Source organism: Agelaius phoeniceus, chromosome 1 (genome assembly GCF_051311805.1).
Source record: "Agelaius phoeniceus isolate bAgePho1 chromosome 1, bAgePho1.hap1, whole genome shotgun sequence".
Classification (NCBI taxonomy): Eukaryota; Metazoa; Chordata; class Aves; order Passeriformes; family Icteridae; genus Agelaius; species Agelaius phoeniceus.
This window is the reverse complement of record NC_135265.1, coordinates 143,045,883-143,052,383: the sequence shown is the minus strand read 5'-3', so window position 1 is coordinate 143,052,383 and position 6,501 is coordinate 143,045,883.

The following is a 6,501-nucleotide window of genomic DNA, read 5'->3' as shown; positions in this document are numbered from 1 at the left end:
CTGGCCTCTTGCCCACTGGAGCTCTGTACTTCATATCCTCTGCATTGTGGAACTGAATGTCCGCTACTAACAGCTCCTGACTGCAAAATTCTGGACTTAATACAGTGAACAGGGGGTGGAGACACTCTTTCACATGGAAAAATATATATTTTCTATGAAATCATATCCCAAAGCCTGTTGTCAGCTACATCATGCACAGTTTACTATAAGCAAGGAATAATTCCCAGATTGACAAGATACAAGTCCCTCGGGCTGCTCCTCTTCTCAGTTGGTTTTGTGACATTAATTTGCTGCCAGCCTCCTGCCTCCTTCAGATCTACCTACAGCACGGGGAAAAGGGAGGATGGGCTGGTCCGTTGCATACAACAAACAGAGAAGTTGGCTCTCAGACAACACCCCACTGTTTGTCTTTTGTGCATGGGGAACTGCCAGTACTATTGTGGCTTTCTCCTCTCTATTGTCTATCCTAAGCACATCACCGTGTGTTTAGGAGTACATTCCTGTGAACCGAGGTTCAGAGAAGCATCATTTTACTTCTCCTAAATGTTCTTTATTTTCACACCAAACCTTCTTACAAGTATTTGCCCAGGAAACTGTATTCCTCTCCCTCTGGTTCCCAAGGAGCTGCTGCTCAGCACTGCTCCCATTTCAGTGTGGAGCAGGCTTCTCCCCCTGAGATCAGGTAACTCACTCAAAGTACAGCAGCAGCAGGCTGCCCTTGGGGCCAGTGTCCTGGCTTAGGTTCCCACTAGTGACTAACACAAATGGCCCTCTCACCCCAATATCAGCGGCCTAGATCCCACCCAGAGAGTTAAAATTTTAAGCTCAGACTTTCAAAGGCAACAAAGAAAAGGTTTGGCATTCTGACCTTGCCCAGAGCTGCCTCCCTCAGCCCTTCAGCATCCTTTACTGGATGTCTTTGTACTGCCAGACCCTTGGAGTGAGTCACTGGAGGATGCACTCAGCGACTCCTCGACCTCATCTAACACTGGAACCTGCTTTCAAAGGTGAGTCATGGCCCAGCACCTCCCTGCAGGCTGTGCAACTTGCTTGGAGAGGAGAGGCTGGCTTCTGCACATCCTTGCATGCCAGCTACCTCCTGGATGAGTACATAAGGGCTAATGGTCACAGGATGGGCAGGCAGGAACTGCTGTGATTTCATCGCAGCTGTGACCTGATTCACCCTTCATCACATCATTTACTCTGCCTCTCTGTGGAGCGAGAGTCATGAGACTTGCCTGCCTGGTATGAGGATTAATTCCCGGCAGAAAATGCTTTGAAGATGAGAAGAAGAGCAGACATCGCCGGGCACCGCTGTTGCTGTTAGACCTGTGCTCAGTCCAGGCCTGGGTAATACTCACATCAGGATTCCATGGTGAGAGGCATTTGTGCCATTGGTGTCTGTGTGACATCCCTCTTCCAAAAGGATCCCAAAGGAATTCACTGTTGGGTACCTCAAAGGACCCAGATCTACCAGGAAGTCTCCAGGAGGCTACTGGGCAGGGGCATGAGAGTCCCCTCCCATGCCTAAGGACAAAGGAAGGCCTGATCCAGGGTAGAGCTACTGAATTTTTTGAAAGATGAGGCTCCACAGGACACCTCCAAGCATCCAGAGAGTCCCAGGGTAAAACCAGTTCCCCTAAGTCATCCCTGGAGCACACAGGCCAGCGAGCCAAGCTTATTTCTGGCATTTGCTCTCAGTCAGTGAGTTGCTACTTTCAGGGACAAGAGGTGTAGTACAATAAAGCTTGGGCTCTACCATGACTCACTGACCTCAAGGTGAGATGCCATTCATCATCACTGCATGGCTTTCCCAAATGGCAAAACCTCCCACAGCACTGTGAGCCACAGCACACTGGGAATGTCAGGGGCATGGAGGCCACCAGATCTGCCTCTTTCAGGAAGTATCTGTCAGCTGGATCACTTTTTAGGTAAGAGGAATGGGTATGTTTCTGAGGTTTGAGAGCATAGGCTGCCACAGCCAAACATGGGTTCCCTACCTCTCTGTGTCAGATGGTGGGAGCACACCTGGAGTCCTGCATGGGCAGAATCCTTTGAGGTGTGGCAAATGAGGGTTTGCTGACCAGAGATTGCTCTGAATAAAGGTTTCTGTCTTTATTCTCATATGGGAAATGCATCCTTTAATGCATACATTGATATTGTATTGTATTGATATTGTATACATATGAATTATTGATGACCACATCAATAATTCTGCCGATGTCCACTTACCTGTGGGAACCCACGTCACAGCATCACCCATGGCCCTTCTGCAAACCAGTGCTGCCAGGTTTTGTTCTGCACTGCCCAGTGCAGCACCCTTCACCCCCAGCCTCAGTGCCCATTTTTGCAACCAGAGCTGATTTGCACGGTCAGATTTCCCCTGTGGTATCAGTACGTGCTGAGCATGAGTCTAAAAGGTTGATGTTGACATACTGCTGGAATAAAGCTCTCACCACCCTCCCATGCAGAGTGACAGCACCAGGACTGGGTGCACCACCACAGCTGCAACCTGTGGCAACTTTGCAATGCCACCCTGCATCAGCTTGGCCCAAAAAACAGGGGTTTGGGGTTTTTTTGAAACTGTGGTGTGGTGAATTCCCCCTGGCTTCAACCAGCACTGGGCAATGGCAGAGCCACCCTGAGCTGTTCCATGTGCCCTGAGATAAAACTCATTCCTTGGCAAGAGGAGCCCAGCCTTGAAGGGGTTCAAGGTGGAGGAGGTGGGTTGTGTGCTGGACTCCAGGAGGGCAAGTAAAGGGCTGCTTTGATGTCTGTGCAACACTTGATGTCTGCACACACACATGCACAGCAGGCAGCTCATGCAGCTGGCTTCCGCAGTTGCCAGCTGTGATGGACATGCTGCAGCAAGGGACCCACACAAGCCACCACATTGGTGTAGGGTGGGGATGTTCTTTCACAGCTAAACATGCTGCTTTTAATCCCTCTGCTGCTGATTCCCAGGTCTGTAAACACAGAGCCATGATTGGTTACAGGTGTACCAGCTTTGGGCAAAAACTGAGGGTGATGCCTCCACCAGTTCCTTTACAAATCCCTGCACCTTCTCAGGCCAGCACATGGGTTTGGCCCTGCTCACTAACCCCTGCATACCAATGGTCTGTGGAGGACTGAGGGCAGTGTTCAAGCACCTATGGTAGCTGCTAAGTAAAGGCTGAAGTAAATAAAGGTGGCTGCTGCCCTGCAACACACCAGTGTGAAAGCACGCTGTTCGAGATGCCCTCAAGAAAGCCACCCCTCCATGATCTTCTTCTTGCAGACCATTGCTACTGTGCCCAGCAGGAGGAGGAGCTCAGCCATGACAGGATCTATTTTGGCCTGCAGGAAAAGGGTCTGTGCTCTGGAGCAGTATCTCCAATTTCTTTCTGTGACACCATTTCTACAACATCAGTACCTGCAGTGGGTCCAGCCTGTCCAACCCTGGCTCTGCACCTGTATGCCTGCACAGTGAGCTTCACTCTGGGCTTTTTTGTTGGGTTTTTTCAGTCATAAATTTTTTTACCATTGAGTCAGGCTGCACTGCAGTGCCAGTGGTGGCAGCTCTCCTGCCACAGCATGTTCAAATCTCTAAGGGTTTTAACACACCACCTGCTCTGTTGAACCTGTGGCTCTCACTGAGTCCTGGTCTGACACAGTGCTCTCAGTCAGCATCTGACTGCCTGTTGCAGCTCCCTGGCTGCTCACAAGGGCTGATGGTGTTTGTGGGTTATTGTGACAGATCACAATGGCTTTTTAAGAAACAGGAGAAATTAAACCTTGCATCTGCCTTCCCTAGCACTCATTTCTCTCTTCATCCCCTTCTGCAGACCAGACCCAACTGCACTTCAGAGTTGCCAAGTGATCCACATTTTTTATGATGTGTATTTTCAGTGACAGTGACATGTGACAATATTTTCAGTAACATGGATCTGCCTGGCTGAACCCACTGTCATGGTTTCACCCCAGACGGCAACCAAGCCCCAGGCACCTGCTCACTACTCCCCCACCAGCAGCATGAGGGAGAGGATTAGAAGGGTAAAAGCCAGAAAACTTGTGGATTGAGACAGAGACAATTTTAAATGGAAAGCAAAAGCCAATTACACAAGCAAAGTAAAACCAAGAATTAATTCACTGTTTCCAATAGGCAGCCAGGTGTTCAGCCATCTCCAGGAGAGCAGGAACATGGTTCCATCACACAAAACAGTTACACAAAACAAACACCATCACTCTAAACATCTCCCCCTTCCTCCTTCTTCCCTCCACTTTATTTATTGAGCATGAGCATATGGTTTGGAATATCCCTTTGGTCAGTTTGGGTCACCTGTCCTGGCTGTGTTTCCTCCCAGCCTCCCCTGTACACCCAGCTTCCTCACCAGCATGGCCATAGGAAAAGCTGGAATGGCCTCAGATCTGTGTAAGTCCCGCTCAGCAATAACAAAAACATCACTACATGATCAACCCTGTGTTCAGCACAAATCCAGAACACAGCCCCAGACCAGCTACTGTGAAGAAAATTAACTCTAGCCCAGCCAAAACCAGCACATCCACTCCACAGGGCAGGACGTGGTGACAGATGACCACAGACATTCAGGACACAAGAGGTGGTCTCACCCCAAGCACCTCCACTGTTGCAGATCTGGTCTCCTCTGGAGTCTCCTGATGTGTAGAGGGTGGTGTGACCTGCAGTGATGCTGTTGAAAGATGCTTAGGGCATTTAAATTGCAGAAGAAAAAAGCCAGAGATGATTTTTGCAGCTCAAAGTGCTCTTGCAGCTCAGGTATCTCCTGACACTCAAGAAATAGCTGACACTGCCTGAAAGAGAAGGTGAGACCACTTCTCCATAGGAGTGGATTAGCTGGGCAGAAGGAAGAGACCTCAGTCCCAGGGCCCTCATATCTGGATTTTAACTTCCACATGCACTGTGGCTCACCCCTGCTCTCAAACAGCCTCTGTACCACGGGGCTGCCAGAACCCTTCAGATCCTTCAGATATGGCTGCTTTTAGCTGCTTTTCCCTCGTCCTCTACTGACCTCTTTAACACCCACACAGGTGAGCCACAGCAGGATGGGGCATGGTGTGGCCAGGGCAGCCAACACCCTGGGGTGAAGCTCCCAGCATAAGTGGATTCAGCCTTCCCCACACCTCCAGAGCCTGTTTTTATTGGTGTTTTTCTGGTTTTTTGAGGGTAAATATGTAACACTGTCACTTGTGAGCAGCAGATGTTGCCGAAGGCCCCGCGGCGGCAGCGGCACAGCCGGAGCGGCTGCAGCAGGACAGGATTAGCAGAGCTTATCCCCCCAGCCCTGCTGCCCTCAGCCTCAGCCTCAGGCCTCAGCTTTAGCCCTCAGCCTCAGCCCTCAGCTTTAGCCCTCAACCTCAGCCTCAGCCCTCAGCTTTAGCCCTCAGCCCTGAGCCTCAGCCCTGAGCCCTCAGCCCTGAGCCCTCAGCCTCAGCCCTCAACCTCAGCCTCAGCCACAGCCCTCAGCTTTAGCCCTCAGCCCTGAGCCCTCAGCCCTCAGCCTCAGCCCTCAGCTTTAGCCCTCAGCCCTGCTGCCCTCAGCCTCAGCTTTAGCCCTCAGCTTTAGCCCTCAGCCCTGAGCCCTCAGCCCAAGCCAGGCCAGGCCTGTCCCCACAGCCACCCAGCCCTTCCCGGGGACTGGAGCTGCTCCAGCCACCCAGAACACCCCATGCACGCTGTCCCCGAGTAACACTGACTTGGCAAAACCAAAATATATGTATTGAGACACATGTTCCATAGCAAATAGGTCATAATCCTAATACAAAGTGTCCTATATTTATGGACTGTGCCATAGCACATTCTTAGCTGGGAAGGTACTCCCTCAGCCTGGACTTGGATGCAAAAAACTCTGTGTTTTTAACATTCAATAAATAACAGCTTTACTAAAAAGTGCTGGTACATGCACCAAATACACGATGTGTAAACAGCATGTATATTTCACATATAACACTGTCATATATATTTATATAGCTTTTAGTCATACATAATTATCTATGAAATATGAAAATAAATAGCACTGAATGTAAAATAGTACAATGTAAAATAGTACACATAAGCCTACATGAATGTATAAAACAGATACATAAAATATATCTGTTCATATACTGATAATGTATATGAACCATTACAAGTATAATATAAATACATATAAAGCATACATTATATGCTTCTAAATATACTTAGAAAACATTCCCTATTTTTTAAATATAGTGCTCTCTATATAGAACCAATATGTGACATTATATTTATTCTGTTTGTTTTCACAAGGTTCTAAATTGATGTCTTTTAAAAGAGACAGAAGAAATTCTGTGTCTGTCTTCCCTAGCATGTCTGTCTCTCTTTATCTGCTCCTGCAGATCGAACCCAACTGTGCTGCAGAGCTGCCGAGTGATCCTCATTAAAAGGATGACGGTATTTCCAGTGACATGGATCTGCCTGGCTTAACCCCCTTTGCAGAGCAGGATTTCGATTCCGTGTGCTTCTAT